The sequence below is a fragment of the Podarcis filfolensis genome (genome assembly GCF_964270895.1).
Source record: "Podarcis filfolensis genome assembly, chromosome: 6".
Classification (NCBI taxonomy): domain Eukaryota; kingdom Metazoa; phylum Chordata; class Lepidosauria; order Squamata; family Lacertidae; genus Podarcis; species Podarcis filfolensis.
In genome coordinates this window covers 17,474,081-17,497,537 of record NC_139609.1, presented here as the reverse complement: position 1 = coordinate 17,497,537, position 23,457 = coordinate 17,474,081, and the positions used below count along the sequence as shown (strand labels likewise).

At 41.0% G+C, this 23,457-nt stretch overlaps 1 long non-coding RNA gene across 2 annotated transcripts in view; it reads right to left on the bottom strand.

Moving 5' to 3' along the window:
* Positions 1-251: 251 nt before the first annotated feature.
* Positions 252-23,457, bottom strand: part of LOC310765449 — a 57,647-nt gene continuing 34,441 nt past the window's right edge. For both annotated transcript variants that reach the window (XR_014549595.1, XR_014549596.1), the window contains one exon: positions 252-593. This is a non-coding gene — a long non-coding RNA (uncharacterized lncRNA). The remainder of the gene's footprint in view (positions 594-23,457) is intronic.

The following is a 23,457-nucleotide window of genomic DNA, read 5'->3' as shown; positions in this document are numbered from 1 at the left end:
TCAGCTGCAACCAAAACCTGGATGAGAGCGGTAGGAATAATAATGCTTAAGATTTCTATAAAGCTTTGGAATATCCAAAGCAATTCTGATCTAGTAGCCCCGTTAGCCTTCTGACAACTCTGTAAGATATATCACTATTTTTAACCTCATAGGGAGAGGGAACAAAACAAGATGGCTTCACTTATTATTGACTCTAGCTCCACCAGACATTTTCTTTGTTCCTCTTGTGTTGATCTCTCTGCATTCCACCTTACTATTTTCAGTGGGAACCAGACTCCCCTGACTGTACAGGTATTGCTCCTTCCAGAATCAGGACCTGAGATAATTTATCCACTTCTAATATTAGGATGTTGCTTCAAAAGAAAATTCACCCATTTTATTAACCTGATGAGATACCGGGAGCTAAAGCTTTGCTCGGATCATAACACAGAACAGTCTGTAGTCTATTGTTAGCATTTCATTCCGAAAGATCAAAAGTTGAGCATCTTCAGAGACTGAAGTACCCTTTTATCTCCATAGGTGCTGGTCTCTGTAGGTTAGGTAGCGGTCGCAACTTCTGATAGTTGGCCAGTGAGTCTGCAAGACTCTTGTTCCTGTGGGTGTGGAAGAAAAATCCATTAATGTAAGTAAAATAAAAGTGGAATGTACATTATAGCTTTGCCCCTTGGCTTTCAAGCAGGAGAATGAAAGCCACACACCCAGAGATTTCTCATTTTCTTTTCCCTTTCATATCAACAAATACCTGCTATGCTGCTTCTTTTTGATATACTTCTATATTCTCAGTAACAATTTGTATGCCATAAGGTGTGGTATTTTTTTTCTGTATGTGGGAGCATTCAAACATTCAACCCATCCAACAGCAGCCAAAAATTGAGCAGCTCTGGAAAACTTTACCACTTGATTCTGCTGACTATAAAAACTGGTCCTCAGTAGATGAGAATTAATAAGGTGGTAGTGCTCTGGCGTGCTCTGGTCCATGGGGTCACGAAGAGTCGGACACGACTAAACGACTAAACAACAACAAAGGTATAAAATGTGTGGCCAGACACCAGGTCTGGTTCTGCCTACTTTGGGCTCCAGCACAACACAGAGATAACTCTGGACAAACCTACCCCCAGATGTGTGGACTCCAAAGATTTCACATGAAGGACTGAACTCAATATAAAATAGAGTTATCCATTTCCTACATAGCAGAGGATGATTCCCGTGTCTGAATGGTGAGCTGCCGAGAAGGCTCATAGGTGCCTTATGAGCTTACATATTCATTCAAACTGAAGGAGGCAAGGGCATAATGAGGAGAAACAGGTTGCCATGAAGGAGTTAAAGGCTGATAAGGCAGATTGTAAGCAGTCCTGAAAATTTGTAGATAACATATTTGAATGATTGATTTGGCCTGTTTAGCACTCTTCAGGTATTTGCTGGTAATAAAGGCTTGTCAAGGGTTCTTGAATGAGATTATGAGTGATGATGCACAGGCTCCACCACAGATCTTCCCCTAGAGTGCATCACTACTAGAAAAGGTTGGGCGTGTTTAACACAAACTGAGTTTATTATATGGAGTGAGAATAATCTAGAGAATCTTCCCATAGGAACTGAATTTACACCCTAGAACAGAAGCCTCTCCAGCATATTCCTCAGCAGACCTATTAATGTGGAAAGTATTGTTTACAGGTGGAAAGTTTAAAAACTTCTGATGTAGTAGATCAGAGATGGGGAACCTACAACCCTCCAAATGCTGTTGAACTCAAGCACCCATCAGCCCCACCCAGCAAGACCAAACGGCCTTGAGCCAGAATGATGGGATTCAGTGGTGTGTGGTCAGTGGACTAGGGGGACTAGGCTATGCCCTAGATATTCCCTTGACACCTCCTTCTCAAAACCTAGGAAGCTTTTGCCCGGCTTAAGGAGGAAGGTGCAATGCTCACAAGTGTGATGTCAGGACGTCACATGCATGACGTCCTGTCCCCCCAATTGCCCTTGCAAGTGGCCTTCTCTGGCCCTAACTGTTCCTCTATGGAAAAAAAATCACTGCACACCACTAAATTGGGATTTGTAGTCCAACAACATCTGAAGAGCCAGTGAGGTCTTGCGTCTAATGCTTGCTCAATACTTCTAGATGGCCCTGCAGAAGTCACTATCTTTTCATCCTTAGTTACCTCACAGGGATATTCTGAAGACAAAACGTAAAGGCAAAGGGACATGAGTGGCGCTGTGGTCTAAACCACTGAGGCTCTTGGGCTTGCCAACCAAAAGGTCGGCGGTTCGAATCCACACAATGGGGTGAGCTCCTGTTGCTCTGTCCTGTCAACCTAGCAGTTTGAAAGCACACCAGTGCAAGTAGATAAATAGGTACCGCTGCGGTGGGAAGGTAAACGATGTTTCCGTGTGCTCTGGCTTCTGTCACGGTGTCCCATTGCGCCAGAAGCGGTTTTGTCCTGCTGGCCACATGACCCGGAAAGCTGTCTGTGGACAACATAAATGCTGGCTCCCTCAGCCTGAAAAGCGAGATGAGCGCTGAAACCACATGGTCACTTTTGACTGGACTTAACCATCCAGGGGGTCTTTACCTTTATTCTGAAGAAAAAAATGGGGTGATCCTAACTATATGCCACCCCGAACTCCTCGTGCAATGGATGGATTCCAGATATGATAAATACATAAAAATGAATGGTGTCATAAGATTTCACATTTTTAAAAAAGTTGCCTGAAATACCTGATCTTTTCAAAATAATTTATCCCTACCAGCAATGTTCCTTGCAGCTGTTTTGATTTCAAATTTGCTTCAGATGTTGATTCTGGTGAAATAAGATAGAAATTCCACAGTGAAACTCATTGTGGCCATGAAGAGTCCTGTACTGTTCTATTGTTAAGACTTACTTAGCAAAATTAAATGAAATTTTGTAAGATTCAGGGGTTGCACATTGTTACCTTGCTTGCTCAGGCTGCACATCCAAAAATGTCTGTAGGTGCCTTTGTGTTAAGAGATTAAGACATTTCAGAACTTGAATGACTAGAGTAAATTCAACTCAAATGGAGAAATGATTCCCATTGTGACTTTGGCTCTGTCCCATTTGTCCAGTACAGCTAGTATGAAACTGTAATTCTAATTAAAATTCCCAAAGAAGCCATGAGTAAGTAACGTTTGGATCATTTATTCCCTGGGTGGGGAACCTCAAGCCCAGAGAGCTTTATATTTCCAGACAAAAAATGTAACCTTTTAGAGACAGTGAGATAAGGAACACAAAGAATGACAGTGCTCTCTGGCTACAGCATGTAGTCATGTGAAATTTTCATGGCCTATGTCAATTGCAAATGGGGTTGCCATCTTTCTTTTTCCGATGGGGCTCCTGTGCCTTTAATTACAGTGTGACATTCAACAATTGAAACTTTCCCCAGCTCTGAAAACTTCTACTGTATTTCTGCTTTTTGTGCAGCTGTTAAAGGCAGAGACCCCACTAGAGAATATTGTAGCAACTCCAAAGTCCCTCGTTTGGAATTTTGAAAGAATTTTTGTAATTGCCAATGGGTGAGGGAGAGGAGGAAAAATCACTTTAAATACTGAATAAACACCCTTTTGGGGAGTAAGGCAAAATAACATACAAGCAAATTCACCCTTAATAATTTCAGTGCCTTTCAGTATTCTTCATAAAAAGCCTCTCATCTCAGGGAAAGCTATCATTATCCTTTTCATTTACCTCATGTTTACCTCACCATAGGCAATTTCAGCTCCAGAGGCTGTTCTGAAAGATCCAACTACAATCTCTGGCTTTTTTTTTTTTTTTGGCTTTTTTTTTTTTTACCTCAGGCCAATATCCTATCAAGCTTTTGAGGCTCTTTTTTGGATGAGCAAATGGAGAAGGAAAAGAGCTCAAAAGCAGCTTTCAAACCTCTTTCATTATTAGGTGTAGTGAAAAATAAACATGGCTTCTCATGAAATGAAATGCCTCCAGGTATTATAATAATATTTGTAAACTTTTCGGTTTCTATCTTTGCTGTTATCTTGCTACTAGTTTATATATATATATATATATATATATATATATATATATATATATTCCCCTCAAACATATATGAATATATATTCAATAATATAAGGAACAAGAGGAAGACAAATGTAAGAGGAGTAGGTTCAATTTATAGAACTTCCATAACTTCCGCAGACCAAGATGGGAGCAGGATTCCTTGAGCACAATCTAAAGCTCAATCGTAGGATATTTGCATTGTGTGCAAAAGTTCCCAGGCCCAATTCCCAGCATCCCATATTTAAAAAGGGTCTCAGACATTGCTGTGTCCAAATCTTTATCAAAAGGTTTATTGAATACAGACGTAAGGAAGCAATACTTTCTGCCATATGCTGGGTTCATCGCAACTAGCGCTGTTTCTATGCTGCCACAGTTCAGCTTCCACTGAAATCCACACTATTAATCTCACCATCTGCTATCACTGAAACAAATGTAATTACAGTGGTACCTCGGGTTAAGAACTTAATTCATTCCAGAGGTCCGTTCTTAACCTGAAACCGTTCTTAACCTGAGGTACCACTTTAGCTAATGGGCCTCCCGCTGCTGCCGCGCCGCCGCCACACGATTTATGTTCTCACCCTGAAACAAAGTTCTTAACCCAAGGTACTATTTATGGGTTAGCGGAGTCTGTAACCTGAAGCGTCTGTGACCTGAGGTACCACTGTAATTCCAATGTGTTTTTCATGGAAGGGAAACACACACAAAATACAGAAAATTACATAACTATTTCTATAACATTTGCAGACTTAAAAACAACAGTGGTGATAACAAATATTGGATCATATTCGCTTGTGTGGTTTCTGTTCCTAACTCAGGTAGCAGCACTTGAAAACTGACCTACATAGGACCCCCCAAATGCATAACCACCCCCAGAACAGCCAGAGACAGAACAAGGATTCAGCTAAATATGAGGCAGCTTCCTGTGCCTATTGTTCTGCATGACTAGATGCAATTCAACAGCAAATAATAACCCCCGGTGCCTTTCAAATGGGACAACTACACCTGGTGAGTAGGTGGTATGAAAAGCCATGAGCTGAATCCTCAGTCTTATGCCTGTACCATGTGTAACCTCTATCTGGAGAGAAGATAAGAGACAACATAAACTGGGTCTGAGTTTTGCTGTATAGTGTGTCACTAGAGACCTGGATATAGAATATTTATTTCTAGAAGGTTAAGAGTCTGAAAAGAGGACGTTGCATAATTGTAGCAGTTAAGGAGCTATAAACAGACATCATTTGGTGTCTTCTGCAATAAATAAATACACCTGAAGCATCAAGCAGATTTACCGCAGCCAGCAAATAATTTAAATTTAGCACCGCTCGCTTCTAAAATGCAAATTCACACCATCGTAACTTCTGCATTTATTCAAAGTGCACAGCACTATCCAATTCCAGAAAAGTGGTATAAAGGGACGCCGCCTCCAACCTGGGTGTCTATGTTAGAATTCCTGCTCCATGATTGCAGTCATGGGATTGTTGTCTATCACATGACGGTATATGTTTTGACTCCACAGATTGAGAAGTGACAAAGACAGGATGTTTGTGTTACTGTGTTCTGTGAAGTTGGACTATTGTCCTTTGTTCTTTTTCTCTTTGCTATCTGATGCTAGAGAGAGAGGGAGCCATGTTGCAGTGCTCCGTGTGTATTTATATGTAAATAAAGTAGATTAGCCAAAATGCTGAGTTGCTTGGCATTCTGTCACGCAAGTTGCGAAGACTCTGCGGATCCCTAAGTGTGCTGATGTCTGTTGACATCGATTGCTGTGATGTTCAGGCTGAAGAAAACTTTTGAAGCTCCCGAACGATCGACCAGGAGGGAGTGAACATTCCAGTCGGGCATGTGTCTCTGCCAGGGTCTTCCTCGAGTGTTGTCCGAGCTCCTGACAGTCTATAGCTCTGGTGGATGTCAACCCCCAGTATTCCTGATCATTGCCATGCGGGATAGATTTTGACAAATTCATGAAGGATCTCAAGGGCTACCACTCATGATAACCGTGTACCACCTCCAGTATTAGAGACTGTAGGTGTCTGAATATCAGTTGCTAGGAATCACAAGTGGAAAATGATTCCACTCATGTTTTATTTGCAGACTTCCCATAGGCATCTGGTTGGCCACTGTGAGAAAAGGATGCTTAACTAGACAAGTCTCTTATGTTCTCATATAAAAGAAACTAACAAGAGCCCTGTCCTCTTTTGTATCTGACCATCCTAAAGGGAAGGTTCTGCATATTTCAAAGGATTCAGCAACACTCTTATTTTTTTCCCCCAGAGATGAAAGCTGTCAGTTAACCCTGAGTCAGGATAAACACATAAGCTTGGGGCTTGCACAGAATTTGCTGAGACTCAGGCCTCTTACAAAAGAGGAGAGGCCCATATATCTTTGCTGAACTTAAGGTTTATTAACATAGATCTTTCTTTCTTTTAAATGCTGCAATAGACTTCAACTCTTTCAGACCCACCTGTGACTCAATAGATGTATTTGCGGGTACACTTTTTGATTCTTTTGCAGCTCACTTTAGATCAGGCTGCAGCCCAACACTGGATCCCAACACACCAGTTGAAGACCAGTGGCATAAGCGTTACAGAATGTTCACTCTCAATAAAGCCAGAGAGGCTTCATGCATGGAATGTTGGCTTGTATTTTACTACGCCTGTTTCTATGAATTTCAACATTATCCACCACTTAAACCAGGGATGAAGAACAACCCTCCTGATAACATTGGACTCCCAACTCCCATCAATCCTAGCCAGAATGTTAGGTGTGATGGAAGTTGTTGTTCAACAACCAAACCCAATTTAAATGCACAAAAGTTTATAGCCCCATATAAAATACAACCTTTGCACATTCATGTAGCCACTGGAAACTATAAAAAACGTAAGTGAACAGCTGTTCTCAATAGTATTTCCTGCACTGAATACCAGTTGACTTTTTTCCTTTCTTTAATGGATTCTATATATTTTTAAACTATTTTATTCTTTTAATGATGGTGGGATTCCTGCTTCTGGAAATAATCAAGCAACAACAGATACTAACTACTAGTATTATTTTATTAGTAAACTCTTACTTTCTGGGGGCATAATGATTGAAGCAACTAATTGCAAAATGTGATTGAAATAATGGTATTTTTCCCCAATAGAACAAGTTCCAAATTTCCATAAATTGTGTAATATAGATCAGAAAATTGATTCCATCATTTTCTTTCTAGAGGGAAAAGAAATAAAATATATATTTTAAAATAGTCTATCAGATCTAATTCAATGATATAAATCTCTTCAAGCAATTAGTGTGTTATCTTAATGTGGAATGTGTGAACGACATTAGCTTCTAATACAAACAAATAATACAGGGTGTATTTACTGGCATTTTAGTTCAGGTTAATCAAAATGTAACAGAAATATGCATTGTAATAGGGTCCTTGGGAATGAACTCATATGATTAATAAGAAATGAGTGTTGCATAAGAAATTAGGATGAACAGAATAGAGTTGCTTATGAGGAAGGGATAGCCAAATTTGTCAATTTCAGTATCTCTGTTTCTCATTTGTCCAATCTTAAGTTCACCTTACCCGGTTGCCTCATCAATTTGCAAACAAACAAACAAATGTTGTTGTTTAAAGCTGATGAGAAATTGCATATACATTGCTGTGTCCATTTCTTCTAACACATGCATTTTTACTTGCAAACAGCAGTACTGCCTAATATTATGCATTTTGTGCTTCAATTTGACTAATATACACATTCTCATGCATATTTTATCCTAAGAATTACCTTTTCTTGTACACATTTTTAGTTGGTAAACAGTATCAGAAAATTTTGGTGAAGGATGAATTTTGAAGGATATCTGCATCTCAATTTGCATATTAGTTCAGGAAGTGCGGATTTGATAGGTAACGAACGGGACAAATTTCTTTCCCTTTGTTTTGGGTATATATGGATGTATGAAGACTTCATGAGAATATCAGAAAATTCAGGGGTATAGCTGATCCACACATTATCCCTTGAAGTATGGATTGGTCATTTTGTACAGGAATTGCCTAAGATTGAATTCCTCAAGCATTGCTAGCCTTTTGCCACAACCCTGTTTATTCCTTCAAGCATTTTTTGTACCTGGATTTAGGACATATGCACATGACTAGTGTTAGCAAAATATCTTTTGTACCTCTTGAAATTGAATGTTCCTCTTTGGAAAGAAGATCCGTATTTGTTTTTTAAAAGTTGCTCTAGATCCGTGGTTCCCAGCATGGGGCACGTGCCCCACAAAGGGGCAATTTGATTTTTAAGGGGGGAAATTCAAGAATGAGTTATTAACAGTTAATGGTCCTTTAGGCTTCCTCCAAGTGAATATGAGTTCACTTTTTGAATAATAAAAATTATATGTCATGGGGGGGGAGCATCAGGATTTTAGAGATGCTTAAATATGGCATGGCAAAAAAAAAAAGAAGAAGAAGAAAGGTTGGGAACAACTGCTCTAGATGAAATTCAGTGGAAACTGTAGTTCCAGGTCTAATCAGCTTTAGTTCCTCTGTGGACATCTTTTACAAAGCCCTGGACTCACGAGTTATCCACATGGCACCTGCACTCATCTGGAGACCTTGTCCAGAAAGATTTATGTCCTAAGTATAAGTATAAGTAGGGACACGGGTAGTGCTGTGGGTTAAACCACAGAGCCTAGGACTTGCTGATCAGATGGTTGGCGGTTCAAATCCCCGCGACGGGGTGAGCTCCCATTGTTCGGTCCCTGCTCCTGCCAACTTAGCAGTTTGAAAGCATGTCAAAGTGCAAGTAGATAAATAGGTACCACTCCGGCGGGAAGGTAAACAGCATTTCCGTGCGCTGCTCTGGTTCGCCAGATGCAGCTTAGTCATGCTGGCCACATGACTCGGAAACTGTACGCCGGCTCCCTCAGCCAATAAAGCAAGATGAGCGCCACAACCCAAAGTCGTCCACAACTGGACCTAATGGTCAGGGGTCCCTTTACCCTTTACCCTTTACCTATAAGTGTGCCTCCTACACCAAGAAATTTCACAAGGCCATTGGGAATGGTTGAATTTAGACACAGCCAAATACGATTGTACATTTAGAATAGAGCCACTGACACTAAAGGGTATAACTAGTTTAGGACTTTTAATTTCAATGGGTTTAGGCTGAGTAGAACTTAGTTGGATACAACCCATCATCTCAAATAAAGGAAAACCTTAAGAATTAATTAAATCCTAATTTTCTGATGCAGTTTGCATTCCACAGAACCAAAACGCAGGTCTCTCCTTTCAGAACCCAACGCCCAGATATCAAAGCGAAAAGGCGATAGATCAAAACTGGGGAATAGCCATCATCTCCCACAACACATACAATATTTTCATGTCCTTTGTGTCTCGGTTTTTGAATTCTGGTTAGTCTTTTTAAATAATTTGTTTCAGCTCTAATGCTAACAAGTGAGCTCAGTATTCCTCTTCACACCAGTCAACAATTTGTTTCCATGGTGAGCTATCCATTTAGCTTCTTAATGCTGCACAAAGAGGCTGCTCTCGACGTGAAGCAGATAAATCAGCACAGTCAAAATGAGCAATCATGGTTCAGTTCTCTCATGAAGACACGCTGAATACTATCCATGGATTTGTTCAACTAATCAAATTTAATAAACTCCCTCCCACTCTTTTGAGTGGGCACAGAAATCTTCTGTGGAGTGCAATGGATAACTTGGGAAACAGCTTTCCATCCTCATTAGGTGAGAATGATTATAAATCAGTGTTATTCCGCCAAACTAAATTAAGTAATGGTGATTTGCTGAGGGCTTGGATGTTTTTGACCATTATCTCTGCAAAGTTAATGATTTACTGCAAAGGCTGTGGTCATTATTTCCATGTTTTCTATATTCAGTAAAAATGTGTTTATATAGTTGTGCCTATTTAATTTACCCAGACTTCTTAATCCAAGACAGCATGGTACATTAAATCATTTTGGGAGTGGTTGATCTGCAGAGAAGTCATGGATAGGAGGAGCATTAGGCAAATATGTATCTGGGATCCCAGATTGGGGTGAGTGGGGAGGGAACAATTGGGACGAGTTACAGGGGGAAAGCCATGGATGGAAGTGGGGAGATAAGCATCCCTTTCCCCAACCACCATTGAAAAAATGTGTGAGAGGCATGTGGGGTCATGCTTTGTAGCTCCCCCCCCCCACACACTGGTTTTCTCAGCTACACATGCAGTAGCTGTATCAAGGTGCTACTAACATATGCACAAAAAACTCCTCAGCATGAGGATGTATCTTCACCCTTCGTAGCAGTAGCATAGCATGGGTTGCCAGTGCTTGGGGCCACATAGAGGCAGTTGGGAGAGAGGGAAATGGACAGACTATGAATGAACATTCAACTGCCTGGTGCCCCCCACATCACCCAGGAGATTGCAGGTGCAGAGATAAGAAAAGAAGAGTCATTCCATTGTCTGGAGAGGCCACTTTCTCGTTTGCATGGAGAAGCCATTTGCAACATAGCTCAGCAAGGGAAGCACACAGCTCTATTGAGGCAACACCAGGTGTTGAAATTTTGCATCCCTAACAATTTTGCACCCGAGGGAACCATCCCTGTGGCACCCCCCATGCTATGCTACTGCTGTGCAGGGCCTCTTCACTGAACTGTAGAATGCACAGCTGTTGGGGCATGGCTGATTTGCACAAGGCTTGTTCAGATTAATTCTTCTGGTGCTGATTTATACAGTGAAGAAGCAACAGCCTCAGTCTGGAAACATACCTTTCCAAGCCCAAAAGTCATTTGCTAAAATCAGCACTATTTGTAGCCGTAAAACTCCTATTCAGAGAGGGCTTCCAACAGCAAGTCCCATTGATTACACTAGAGCTGGCTTCTGAGTAAACATGCACAGGATTGCAGTTCATACTGATTAGAGAGACTGTTGCCCTAACTACTTGTATGCTGCTCAGAGGGGAGCCCAAAGGATCCAAATTTCAAAGTGGCAATTTGCATCTTGTTTTCTTTAAGCTTAAATGCTAGTGCATGCTATCTAGAACCAGAAAACACACACCACAGGCAATTTAGAAATGTATATAATTATGATTTACTTTCTATACCATTTCTGATTATTGCATTTATGTTAATATCTCCTTGTCAAGAATTCAGAACTCGGTTGTTTAGTAGATGTATTCATAGCTTGGGTGCTCAAGAGAGGCTTTGCCAGACAATTTGGGATTCGCTGCTGTGCAATATGGTTTGACTGGCTAGCCAGGAGGTTCCCTATGGCAAAAGTCCTTTATAAGGCTGTTAAATCACTCACAAAAAATATAGATTTCCAAGACTACGCATTCATAAATAATAGTTCTGGAAAATGCATGTTCTCTAAGCTGAGGGATTGAGGACGGTTTTAGGATGGCTATATTTCAAAACAGGCCAGGGGTTCTCGCCCCGTTAAAATCCTTAAGAAAGATCAAAGTTTTTTATGTGCAGCAACTGCCATCACAGTGTGCCTGATGCCCTTGACAACCATAGCAGTAGCTTTGCCAGCTCTTGAAATAAAAGATAGAAATCTGTTCCTGGGGTTGTCCTCAGAAGTGAAGTCCAGAGTGGGCTGAGGAGTGGTGCTGGGGTTAAACAGCATAAAAATTCAAAATCTGTCATTTGCCCGATAATAAATGTTGGAAATGTAAAGAAAATGAAGGTACATTCTTTCACCTTTGGTGGACGTGCCCAAAGATTAAGGCTTTCTGGGAGATGATATATAATGAAATGAAAAAGGTATTTAAATATACCTTCCTGAAGAAACCAGAGGCCTTTCTCCTGGGCATAGTCGGCCAATTGGTGCCAAAGAAGGATAGAACCTTCTTTATGCATGCAACAACAGCAGCAAGAATACTTATTGCAAAGTATTGGAAGACACAAGAGTTACCCACCCTGGAAGAGTGGCAGATGAAGGTGATGGAGTATATGGAACTGGCGGAAATGACTGGCAGAATCCGAGACCTGGGAGAAGAGTTGGTGGAAGAAGACTGGAAGAAATTTAAAGACTACCTTCAGAAACACTGTAAAATTAATGAATGTTAAAATGATGTTGGACTGAAAATAAGTGGCATTAGCAACAAAGTTAACAAGAATATGCAAAAATGAATTGATAAGTGGATGAAAATATAGAGTTATAAAATGTTAAGATATAGAGTTAAGATAAACGAAAGAGGGTAAGGATTTGCTGATTTGATTATTTAAATGGGAATACAAAAAGGGGAGGTGTGAGGAGGCCAAGGAAACAAGCTAATGAGTTTAAAGTTACTAAAAACGGATTTGTTTTTTTAATTCTTTTTTACCTATTTGTTTTTTTTTTTGTATTTTGTATTTTTCTTCTTTTTTCTCTTTTATGTATTTTTCTATGTCTTCTTTTTTGTATATTTTTCTTTCTATGTGACTTTTTTCTATTTTGTAAACTTATGTTTTTGTAAAATCTTAATAAATATCTTTTAAAAAAAATTCAATGAATGACAGCAAAAAAAAAAAAACAAAAAACCCGAATGAACAAAATCCCTATGAAAACATTGACTTGCATCCAAAGAAACACAAGGAGAATGGTGAGCTTGCACAATGGGCCTTCCTTACCTCTGTAGCCCCATGCTTTTGCTGCAATGACACTCCTGAAGCTAGAAACCTTTCAAAGGGCTGCCATTTGCAGTTAGACTCACGGGGGCTTGTAAACCACTTAATCTCCATCTTAAAATATTGGAGGTGGAGCATGAGCTCAAATTTTGTCAAGGGCAAACTCTGACCACTGCATCCAGCTTGAAGTGGGGTTGCTTCTGAATCTGCTCAATTCAACACCACCAGTTCTAATACTCAGCCCCATACTTCACACATTCCACCCATACAATCTGTTCACATTCTTGTGCCTGTGGCGGAGAGACCATAACTCCGTGGTATATACGGATGGGGGAGAAATGCAATTCAATGTGAATGTATCTGAAAGAAAACACAAACAACCTTTAACATTTTCATTCCTCTGAATTTTGCAATACAGTTTGCCAGCCAAGCAATTTGTATAAAAAATAGATAAATGGGCTGGGAAATATATAAGTGGGGTGTGAAGGGGAAGAACTGGGGGTTAATGTGAGGGAAATGGAGGGGGTGACTCGGGGAAGCAGGAGCACAGGCCCTAGTATCTTATAGTTTTAAAGAAATCTGTAGAATGTACACAGTAAAATTCCAGCATGTTTCCTTTAGGAAAGTGATCAGTTATCCTGTGCAACTCAAGTTATTTCCCATGACACACACCAGACAGATTTCAACCCATCTTCGCCAGAAATTACTGATGTTCACATTTATCTGTATTTTCACTAAGAGTGCAGCTGGGATGTAGCCACATTATAAGTAACTCAAACACAAAACAAGTGGATTTCTCTAGTTCCTACATATTACATTATTGTAATACATGGGGTATTATGTGGGGTGGTAGGAATGACTGGTAAGAAATACAGAGAGATGGCATGCCTTCTAGAGCTTCTGCTTCTATCTCAAAACAGTTTGAGTTTTATCTTGAATTCATTTAAAGTAACTAGTTCTTCCCTTACCACCTCTATTCTGATGTATGAATTGCTTCAAAAAGGATAAAATTCTTCAAAATATAAAATACAGTCATACCTCAGAAGTCAAACAGAATCCATTTTGGAAGTCCTTTCCAATTCTGAAACATTTGACTTTCAAAGCACAGCTTCTGATTGGCTGCAGGAAGTTCTTGCAGCCAATCAGAAGCCACAGAAGCTCCATTGGACGTTCGGCTTCTGAAAGAATGTTGAAAAACTGGAACACTCACTTCCGGTTTTTGATTGTTCGGGAGCCATAATGTTTGACTCCCAAGGCGTTTGGGAGCTGAGGTATGACTGTAACAGTAAAATATCGTCAGGTATTTTATAAGTTCTAACAAAAACTAATCTGTCTAAAACTGTGCCCCACAAATGTCAGCACTGTGCCCCTCAGAGGTCCACACCCTAGGCAGCTGTTTAGTTGGCCAAATGATAACACCCTGGTCAGGCAGGCCACTTCCCTGTCAGATGGGAGGGGAGTTCCACAGCACAGATGGAGCTGTTGGGGAAGGAGGAAAATTATGCACTGTCTTCAAGGCAATTGCAGCACATCAAGAGGCCCAGCCACCAACAAGGTGTGCCTCACTTCAGCCCAGGAACTCTTAGTGGGGTAGGGGACGCAGGTGGTGCTGTGGTCTAAATCACTGAGCCTCTTGGGCTTGCCGATCAGAAGGTCGGCAGTTCAAATCCCCACGACGGGGTGAGTTCCCATTGCTCTGTCCCAGCTCCTGCCAACCTAGCAGTTCACAAACATGGCAGTGCAAGCAGATAAATAGGTAGTGCTGCGACGGGAAGGTAAATGGCATTTCCATGCGCTCTGGTTTCCGTCACTGTGTTCTGGTGTGCCAGAAGTAGTTTAGTCATGCTGGCTACATGATCCAGAAAGCTGTCTGTGGACAAACGGTGGCTCCCTCGGCTTGAAAGCAAGATGAGTGCCACAACCTCATAGTCGCCTTTGACTGGACTTAACCAGCCAGGGGTCCTTTACATTTTTACCTTTACCTTAGTGAGGTAGGCATTCCCATGAATAGCTGATACAGCTTCTTGCCAGGGGCACTGATATAGCTCCTTACCAAGACTACAATACATCCTAGGTATGTCTCTGCCTAGAATCCTGACCCCTGGCCTTGTCCCTCAACTATGTTTCCTTGCTGCATCCCAGGCACCTAAGGGCATCAGAACTAATTCCATCTCTTCTCTTGTGCTGAGTTTACACTGCCAGTGTGCTAGAGTAAACCTTGGCTTCTTTCCTTACAAGAAAGGGCATCCATTGTTGTTCTTGGGCAGCAGCCAGGACAGACTGTAGGAGACCTACAGTTAATCCTAATTTGCTTAGTACCTGCAGTGGTGTGGTAGCTATTGGAACCATAGTCACTCCCAGGGTATACTCTGGGTAACATCTATAGCAAAAGAGGTTAGGGTGGAGCATGTGGCTGTGTACTATATGAATGGCACCTGTCAATAAATGGCAAGTTTTTTTTAATAGAGTATTTTTATCAAACAATTTCAACATAACAAGATATCAAACCACATAATCAATCACATTATTTCCCCCCCCTCCCCAAGGACTTCCCTCAGCTCCTCTCTCTGATTTCTTTGCACATATTGTTCTCTGCATATTATAAAATTATACATATCCTTGCTTTATCTATCATGTGTTCAACTAATAAATTTGTGGATGTTTATTCAAAACCTGCCAAGGAGTCCAGATCATTTTGTTGTCTTTTTAAGTAATTTGTTAAAGGTTCCCATTCTTCCTTGAAGTCACTGTTGTCCTTTTCATGCAGTTTATATGTCAATTTGGCCAATTCCACATACCGGTAACTCATCATTTTTTCTTGCTACTGTTCTTTCGTTGGGATTTCCTCATTCTTCCATCCTTGTGCTAACAAGACTCTTGCTGCTGTTGTAGCATACATGAATAAGTTCTTTATTTTTCTTGGAAGGTCTTGTCCTACAATCCCTAAAAAAAATGCTTCTGGTTTTTTTTTTGTTTTTTTTTACAAATGTCACTTTAAACATTTTTTTTCCAATTCATTATATATCATTTCCCAATTTTTTTTTAACTTCTCTGCATTCCCATCACATATGATAAAAAGTCCCTTCTTTTTCTTTACATTTCCAACTTGTGTTTGACCCGGTTTTATACATTTTTGCTATCTGTATTGGTGTTATATACCATCTATACATCATTTTCATATAATTTTCTTTCAATTCAAATAAATGGCAAGTTGATGGATAGGCCGTAACCCTGTGGTCCTTGTGAACAGAACAGAACAGAACAGAACACCACACCACACCACACAGAGACAGACATTAATTCCTGGGAACAGTGCCCATAAAGTTTGCCACAACTGGTAAAATGTATAATAAAATCATATAAATCACTAGTATTTCCTAGAGATGTGTTGTTTATTTCCCTTTTGAGATCATCTACAAGACAACTGATAAAAGACCACAAAAGTTTATTTTCCTCTGGAGAGCATATACAAGACAACTGGGATTGGAATACTGATCAGCATTCAGAAGTATTATACAGCAGAACTCTCATTATGTGAATTGTGGGTGTCTGATGCATCTTATCTGAATTTCTCAAACGTCTTCCCACAGTGTATGATATCTGTGTATCCCGTTGTGAATTGCAGTATTTTTCGAACTGCGCTTCTGATTATCTAAACCTTTAAGCAGCAGCCGTGATACTATAAATCATATCCACCCACTCCCCATGGCTTTGGGGTAAAGCAGATTGCACTGTATATAGGAACAGTGACTTGCCTGACCCATATTTCTTAAAATATTCCTCGGAGCACACAGATGGACTTCTCCTTCAATATGTGCAACATCTGTGAGAAGTTGTCTCAAATCAAAAGTTGTTACTGGCCCAAAGTGTCTATCCCCTGTCTATCCTTCATTCAGACAAGCAAGAGATACTATAGAGGGGCAAAAATATGCAAGGTTCAAAGCAAATCTAGTGAGGGATGTGGGCCTGTGGAGAAGAGGAATGGCCTGGGAAGAATTTCAAGGCCCAGATATAGAGACTTAGATGTCTATATTTTGCCCTGTGGCCCGAGATTTCCCAGTCTACTGCATCTCTGTTAAGAATTATGATAGACTGAATTCCCCTCACAATTCTTACCTTTCCTATCTTGTTGTTATCTACTTCATTATTTATGTTTATTTGTGAATTTAACTATGCAGATTTGTTTCTTCAATTATGCTACTGGATGAAGTATGGAGACACACATAAATTGTTTTAATATTGTGGCTCATCTGATATTTCCACACCAGGACAGAGGAGAGGAGTAAATATTTGAAACTGTTGTAATTTGAAAGAAGGAACAAGAGCAAAAGTTTGAAAAAAGGAATGCTACATTAAATCACTCGTATTCTGTGCTGATGGTATATAGCGATGCATTAAATTATTGGAGCAGCCCAGCTACCAAAGGAAGAAAGTTCAGTTTAATAAAAAGGAAAGTAATTCAGATTCTGTGCACAAGATAGACAATCTCTTACTTCAGTTCCCCAAAATTGTTTATTGGATTGTTGCTTCACTGGAGCTGCAAGATCCAATGTGGACTGACATATCTGTGACAGAATGCGCCTGTATGGAAGGAAGCTTTGTGCTAAATGACAACTCACATACTCATGACAACCAACCGAGTACAAAGCTGAGTGAAATGTTTTAATATCATTTCCCCCTGAACTTTCCTGTTTCCTTAGAACTTGTTTGTGATTTCCCATTTCTTTTTACACTGCACTGGATCTGTGGTCATGGTGGTGATCATAGTATGAGGTCCACTTCACTTCACACATGGCCACTCATCTAGAAAAGGAGATGCCTGCAGACAGACAGCGGAAATGCTCTTCTGGTCTCCACCAGACTTCATGGATGTGTCTGCTGATGTTGTGTGTCCCAATCCATGACCATTACTCACAGGAAACACATGAACTGAACAGATTTCTACATAACTGTACACAGCTGGGCCCATCACCTCCTGGCAAATAGAAGGGGAAGAAATGGAGGCACTGAGCGATTTTACATTCTTGGGCTCCATGATCACTGCAGATGGTGACAGCAGCCATGAAATTAAAAGACGCCTGCTTCTTGGGAGAAAAGCAATGACAAACCTAGACAGCATCTTAAAAAGCAGAGACATCACCTTGCCAACAAAGGTCCGTATAGTTAAAGCTATGGTTTTCCCAGTAGTGATGTATGGAAGTGAGAGCTGGACCATAAGGTAGGCTGATCGCCAAAGAATTGATGCTTTTGAATTATGGTGCTGGAGGAGACTCTTGAGAGTCCCATGGACTGCAAGAAGATCAAACCTATCCATTCTGAAGGAAATCAGCCCTGAGTGCTCACTGGAAGGACAGATCCTGAAGCTGAGGCTCCAATATTTTGGCCACCTCATGAGAAGAGAAGACTCCCTGGAAAAAACCCTGATGTTGGGAAAGATGTTGGCACAAGGAGAAGGGGACGACAGAGGACGAGATGGTTGGATAGTGTTCTCAAAGCTACCAGCATGAGTTTGACTAAACTGTGGGAGGCAGTGGAAGACAGGAGTGCCTGGCGTGCTCTGGTCCATGGGGTCACGAAGAGTCGGACACGACTAAACGACCAAGCAACAACGTACACAGCTGGCGGAAACAACAGAGCTACTTTTGACATCCCAAGTGGGATTTTTTAATCTTTCCGCCTTTAAACTCCAGATATCCCATCCCACTGCTTTCGAAAGTCTCTTCAGATTCAGAAACAATTTTCTGTGTGGCATTACGACAACATGCCATTTCTTATTGTTTAAGGAACATTAGCATAAGATCTCTTGGGTCCATGGAGTAAGCTGTGTATGTTTCTGGATCCTAGCCATTACATACTTCACTGTGAGGGGTAAAAAATCACACCTGTTTTGCACACAGCAAAATTTATATCCATGTAATTTTCATACATTACAGTGGACATGGATATCTTTATCTATCTATGGATACACTATATGTTTTGGAAAGTGGTTTGTCTGCTTATCCATTTGCCTGTTTGTCTGTTCTCTGTTGGTTTGGATGCCTCTCAACATATCATTACCAAACTCAGTTCAAGGGTTCATGAGTTGGGGGGTGGGGGTGGTCTTTGTTGACCCTGGGATGCTGGGTGTATTTAAAATCAAGATGGTGGGCTGAAATGTGACTTTGCATGGCTTCACCCAGTTTTTGGGCTTCACCCAAACTGTGCCAGTTTGGATGCCACTGAAGATATCATTGTCACCCCATTTGGCGGGACTTCACCAAATTTGGCATCCAGATTCCAACCTGTTCTGATTTAGAAGCTTCTAAAGACACCATTGTCTAACTCAACAGGAGTGTTCCCAAGGGGAATTGGTGTTTGTCTACGTTTGAAGACCTGGTACCATTCTGAATCAAGATGGTGGACAAAAACATGACCATGGTAAGTTTTCTTATATGCAACTGCTGCGGCCAGAATTATTATAGCAAAAAATGGGAAGGGAGAAAAAACTCCCTCAATAAGAGAATGGCAAAAAAGATTTTGTGAATATATAGAATCAGCAAGACTTACAGCAGTGGTAAGAGGCCAATCAGACCAAAAACTGATAGAGGAGTGGACTTGCGTGAAGGAATACACCAAAAAACATTGTTCTGGTATTAATATACTGATATGCAATGAATGAAACTTATAGAGTAAAACATTAAGAAGAAATGGGTATAAGATGAGATAGTCAAAAATAATATTGGTAACACAGTGAGAAGAAGAAAAGAAACAAAGGAATCCACATATAGGTGGAGGGAAGTCAAGATTTATGTCTGTATGTTTAGTTTGTATGTTTGTTTTCTTTTTTGTAATCTAAGTTGAGAGGTGTATGTATCTATGTAGAATAAGTTTGTTTAGTGTTCTGGTTTGTGTTTGTAAGTATTGCATTTATCAATAAAAGTTAAAAAGGAGAAAAAGGCGGGGGGAGAAATGTGACCTTGGTGTGCCTTCACCCAGTTTGGTGCCATAGGTCCAAACTGTGCCTATTTGGATTACTCTTAATATATTATTGCCCAAGTTTTGGCATGAAGGTTTGCAACTGTGCTCATTTGGATGCCTCTCAATATATCGTCTCTGAACTCAACACAAGCATTCCTGAGGTGGAGATCTTCCTCAATATTTGAATGCCGGGTGCTTTTTTGAGTCCAGTTAGTGGACCAAAATGTGTCTTGGCATGACTTTATTCAATTTGGCACGGCTCAAAACTCATAAATCACACTACCCATTTAAAAATCACAATATTTTTCCATTTCCCAAAATTCCTTGGCAGTGCCGGGCACTTTCTGCTATACCTCCCTGTTTCCCATGTAGGAAAAATGATACATGAAGCATCCCCCAAGAACACTAGCTGTACATCAATACAAGCCGGAGCCCTATTTCATCAGCAGTCAGAATAAAGATAGCACAGGTGCAAAATGGAGATCACCTTTGCAACTGATTGGGAATGACACTTCCTTCTGGCACACATAATATTCTTCCTGATTCCTCTGGCCATCTGACAGAATGGCCTGTAATGCTAGATTTTTGCACAGGGAAAAGCCAGAGAGGCAAACATATTGTGTGAGTTATTACGGACATTTCACTCCATGACAGAATGCTGAAATGCAAAATCACTGTATGCTGCATGTGCATCTTGGGATGCTACTGCATGCATTACAAATTAATACAGGATGCTGGATATTCAAAAATGCATGTGAGAAGCCATCCCTACTGTCTAGGGTATTGATGGAAAGGAAATAATATTCATCGTGAATGACATCCATTGCTTGATTCCAGCCAAGTAACACTTTGCCCATTTAAATTCTAGTGTATGCAGTATCCTGAGCATGGTGTATATATATATTACTTTGCTCTGTACATTAGGTGTGGAACTTGAGATATTACAAATGAATTCTGAACAATTCTCCCCCAATTTTAAAAATTCTAGCCATGTTCCATACAGTTCAGGTTGGTGTACTTGAGGTCTGTCTCACTGTGTACTCAAACTGTGCTGTGTTGGACCGCCATATCATTTCCTGAAGGCCACCCAATGTTATGTTTCAGGAATCTGAACTCATATATTTCTGGGAATGCACCATATTGATTCTCCTTTGAGTTTGTCACAGTGGAGAGGGAGGGAAGGTTTAGCGGGCTTATTTAGCCTGTCTTTTCTCCTTGCTTCCGTGAGTTCAAATGTTTGTGTGTGTGATCTGAGTGTTGCTCACTCCAGATCATATATCTGAAACTGGTTAGCTTTTGGAGCAATGACAACATAAGAAGATTCCTGCTGGAATCTGACTAAGGAACCTTCTGGTGCAGCATCCCACATCAGCTATGGAGAGCCAGATGCCTTCTAAAAAGTATATACAGCATGAACATAGAAGCCTTTCCCTGTTGCTTGTTTTCAACATCTGACGTTCAGAAATATACAGCATTTGAAATTTGAAGTATCTTGGTGTTATGTACTGAGTTGAATAGGATCCAAAATGCATCAGTCTGATTGGCCCTAGAACAATAGGATTCAGAATGCAGCAGTCTGATTGGTGCACAGGAGCCACCCAATCCAGCTCCAGGTGGAAGGGAATCCGCAACCTGATTGGCCTACAGGAGAATCCCGGAATTAGCCAATCACGTAGGGCCCATTGTGTAAATAATGCACCGTATTTTTCGCTCTATAAGATGCATCAGACCACAAGATGCACCTAGTTTTTGGAGGAGGAAAACAAACAAAAAAAAAAAAATTCTGAATCTCAGAAGCCAGAACAGCAAGAGGGATCGCTGCGCAGTGAAAGCAGCAATCCCTCTTGCTGTTCTGGCTTCTGGGATAGCTGCGCAGCCTGCATATGCTCCATAAGACGCACACACATTTCCCCTTACTTTTTAGGAGGGAAAAAGTGAGTCTTATAGAGCAAAAAATACGGTATATAAAGCAGACATTCTGGAGGAACTTCCATTCCTCCTCACCACTATGAGCTGAATAAAGAGCATGAAATCCACTCTCGACTCCGAATATATTTCACTTGGCATAGCTAAAGAGTGGGACCTGCTGAAGAGTGGGACCTGCAGCAAAATGTTGCAATGTTGAGTGTTCCTCTTCAGGGTGAGTTTTCTATGCCCCCCCTTTTTTGCTACTTCAACGGGTCTTGAGGTTCGCCCCCCCCCAATATCCCTGTTGTGTGTGGATGGTGCTGTTTTGATTTCATAAGATTCAGCACCTTTTTCAAGAGCTCCACTCAAGTGCTTGCATAAATCTCTGTAGCCTCACTTCCATTGTCACTCCCCCTGCCTCCTGCAAGTGAAACCTTACTTACCACAGGGGAAGAGAGCAATAGGTATGGCTGCCCCACTTAAAATAACTGTTAGTTTCATAGACATTTGGAAGGAATTGGACCTTACCTATATGGACTTGTGTTTTGTATGGGAATGCATATTTTTTCTGTCTGTTTCCTGGGGATTTTAGGGTTAACCGGTGTAGCTTGCTGGGAAGAACCAGTGATGTAAAGGGCTTTTTTAAAAGGCAGCTACTCTGGAAGTGGGCAAATCAAGGTGGATCTCAGCTTAATAAGGAAAGGCTTTTCTACACTTGGGAGAGAAAGGCAGAAAAGGAGGACTGTGTGAGAAGAACAAAGGAGCTTGCATAAAAAACTGTCTTGAGAGAAGGCACTGAGAGATGGTGCAGAGGACTGCATTTAATCTTTGTTTGTTCTTCTGCTCTGTTGGGGAATCTGCTGGTTTTCTGCAACTTTTTGCATACAATATCATTTTCTTAAAACTCGGAATCTTGGACAACATGTTTCATAAATCTTTGTGGTCTCCTTTTAATATAAAGGCCCTCACGACTGGAAGGCATAACCTCTGCTACTTGGAGAAGTTTCAGGAAGACTCCCCAGGGAAGCATTTAGGCCATTTGATAGGGAGCAGCCTGGTAGAGATAATTCCCCCCTTTATCTGGTGGCAATGAGTTCTTAAAGTGGGAATGGGAAGGTCAACCAAAATGGTCAAGGGCCTGGAAACGATGCCTTATGAGGAACGGCTAAGGGAGCTGGGCATGTTTAGCCTGGAGAAGAGGAGGTTAAGGGGTGATATGATAGCCATGTTCAAATGTATAAAAGGATGTCACATAGAGGAGGGAGAAAGGTTGTTTTCTGCTGCTCCAGAGAAGCGGACACGGAGCAATGGATCCAAACTACAAGAAAGAAGATTCCACCTAAACATTAGGAAGAACTTCCTGACAGTAAGAGCTGTTCGACAGTGGAATTTGCTGCCAAGGAGTGTGGTGGAGTCTCCTTCTTTGGAGGTCTTTAAGCAGAGGCTTGACAACCATATGTCAGGAGTGCTCTGATGGTGTTTCCTGCTTGGCAGGGGGTTGGACTCGATGGCCCTTGTGGTCTCTTCCAACTCTATGATTCTATGATTCTATGATTCTATGATTCTATGATTCTAGGTGCAAGCAGAAGGGAATACACTGTTGTGACCTGGATCTCTCTTTCACAGGCAACACCAGACCCAGGGTGGCTGGGAAGTGGCTGTCACAGATATCAAGGAAATGTATGTCTTTTTATTTTTTTCATTACAAGCCATTATTCTTTATAGTGGGGCAGGGGGTGGGGTGGAATACTCAAAGCCCGTTACTTGGTGAATCCATCTCCTACACTCACCTTGTACGTTTCCTGTCTTCAGTGTCACTGTTTGTTTTTAGAATTATTTCAAGGACATTTCATGTTATCCTAGATTCCACAGCCAGCCAGAAGAAAGAGAAATTTGGAGTCATGGCCTGAAACAGAATCTCATCACATTTTGGAATGCTGTATGTGGCACAGACAGACAGACATTTGCTTATGGAGAAAAA